The following is a 2,657-nucleotide window of genomic DNA, read 5'->3' on the forward strand; positions in this document are numbered from 1 at the left end:
AGATAATATATAAGGGCTTTTTACAGAACCTTAGTCTCTAATCATACGATTCTATGCTATGATAGTCACAGAATGAAAGAGTTGGTGAAATAGAGCAAGAATTTTATAGGTTCTTATAGATAAGAAGAAAATGGAAAAGAAATAGATGCTATAATAGAAAATTTTCAATGTTAAAGTCATATCTTCATTCCTTTTCAAGCATTATCAAATATTATAGCTTGAGCAATTTTTTTTTCAACTATCTAATGTAAACAGTCGATTTTATAATTCATAAAAACATCAATAAATAGTAGAACCAATTTCATATTGTTAAATCATGACCACCTATTTGATTGACATATATTCCAATATGTATTGTTTTATTTGTTGGTTGGATCTAAGTTTTTGTTTGGATTTTATACTTTCATTTGACACAGGAAACATCTTCAAGCTCCACACCTTCTTCAATTTGTGAATTGGGAACCTACTTGATACAACAGGTAATCATTGCATTGTAAAGATTATTTTAGATCCTTTTAAGTTTTCTTGATAAACCATATATTATTAGATATCCCTATTTTAATTTTATTCTTCTTTCTTCACAAAATGTGAATATTTATATCATATGGTCCAAGTTTGTTGGATTGATTTTCATATCATTTGTTTTATCCTTCAATGTTTGACTTGATTTAAAATGGAAAGCATCATCTTTTGAACCTAGAATAAAAAAGAACATAATAGTATTAAGAGAACACTTTGGCGGGTTGCTTTAGACAGCTTTTTTGGAAGGTTGAAAGACTAAAATTGTTTCAATTCTAATCAAATGTGCAAACTTAACATACGCACAAGTGCGAGATAGAGTATAATGGTCAACTCATCGGTGCTGAACACCTATCCTCTGTCCATCTATACATTCGGCACCAAAGAGCCAAAGATGGAGAAAGATACCTCTGTCGCTGATGGTCTTGCTCACATGAAAGTCAACTATATGAAGGAGGGGATGAGCACAAGCGTTGAAGCAATTTTACTGGTACATGAGCGTAATCATCCTCATATACTTCTTCTGCAAATAGGGAATACATTTTGTAAATTGCCTGGTGGACGACTAAAGCCAGGAGAGAATGAAATAGAGGGTTTGAAGAGAAAGCTTACAAGCAAACTTGGTACTAATTCACGTGCTTTGGTGCCAGACTGGCAGATGGGCAAGTGTGTGGCCATCTGGTGGAGGCCAAATTTTGAGACCATTATGTATCCATATTGCCCTCCCCACATAACAAAGCCTAAGTAGTGCAAGAAGCTTTACCTTGTTCACTTGTCTGAAAGAGAGTATTTTGCAGTGCCCAAAAATTTGAAACTTCTTGCTGTCCCACTGTTTGAACTCTATGATAATGTCCAGAGGTATGGACCTATTATATCAACCATTCCTCAACAGCTTTCCAGATTCCAGTTCAACATGATTACTACATAAATTAAGGGTCCATAACAGGATCATATTGGATTCAAAGGCGCTACAGATAGTATAGGATGGATGAGAGAGATGATATTATGATAGTTTCTTAACAGCATATTTAAGTTCATGGTACTTAGTGGACCTTTTAAGTTGGTTGGCCAGGGCTCAAAGTTTTGGCTGAATGGTAACATGCTCCACATCTTTCTAGTTGGTGGTGCTCAAATTTACCAGAGTGCATTTTGTGTATGTGCTTAGGGAAGTTCCCTCTTTTGTGAGATTCTGAGCTGGATAATTGTTTTAGGAATAGGAGCAACCGGTTGTGCTAGCATAAGCATCGCCTCGGCGTTTGCTGGGGAATGTCATTGCATAATTGATGTTGTGCTGCAGTTTGTACTAGTAGTGAAAAATTGTAGAATTATGTTTTAACTTATCTGTTTTCTTATGAGTAGTAAGATTTATGGCTGAGAACATACCCTCAAGTATGAAACAATTGATCAAGCCTAAACAATTTATAAACTAGAGGCATGGCGCCTGTCATCCTCTCTGATGTTTATGATATTTCTTGATCTTAAGTAGATTAATGAATCAGATAAGTAAACTACTTATCAGGGTGTGGCCACACACTTATCAATCTCACTTATCAAGTGGCCTGTGATATCATCTCACTGTTATGTGAGGGGTAATTCCATCACTTCACTATCAATACTAATGTGTTCACCTGTTCACCCAATCATACCCGTATTTGGCATCCTGTTACGGACCTGTTAGGCGTATGTCAAAGTGAACCGGATCCCACATTGATATTATAATGAAATCTGGTCTGAAGACAGTTAGAGACCTACTTAAGAAAACTAATGACACAACCACCATGTAGTTTTCTCGGGCGGATCGATCCAGTCACATGTATACAACATGTACCCATATTCACAACTGACTTATCAAGTGCTATGGCTAGTATCAATTACTACCATAGAGTCGTCGAATATACAAGTCTGTGGTCCTAATCATTCCCATGATAGAATAGACTTGGGATATGGTTTTATGATTATCAATCAATGGATTCTCTATTCATATTATAGCACAAGATATAAATGAACTAGATTAATGCCTTTATTAATGTGACACAAATACATTTTATAAGAACCAATGCCTATGAACTAGGGCACACCAACAGTCTCCCACTTGAACTAATTCCAAGCGGGTATTGCCCTAAACACTATAGATCTAG

At 35.8% G+C, this 2,657-nt stretch overlaps 1 pseudogene; it reads left to right on the plus strand.

Annotated features, from left to right (window-relative positions):
- The first annotated feature begins 844 nt into the window (after positions 1–844).
- Positions 845–1,767, plus strand: LOC136230778 (pre-mRNA cleavage factor Im 25 kDa subunit 2-like; annotated as a pseudogene).
- Positions 1,768–2,657: the final 890 nt, after the last annotated feature.

This window comes from Euphorbia lathyris, chromosome 5 (assembly GCF_963576675.1).
Source record: "Euphorbia lathyris chromosome 5, ddEupLath1.1, whole genome shotgun sequence".
In the NCBI taxonomy this organism is placed as follows: Eukaryota; Viridiplantae; Streptophyta; class Magnoliopsida; order Malpighiales; family Euphorbiaceae; genus Euphorbia; species Euphorbia lathyris.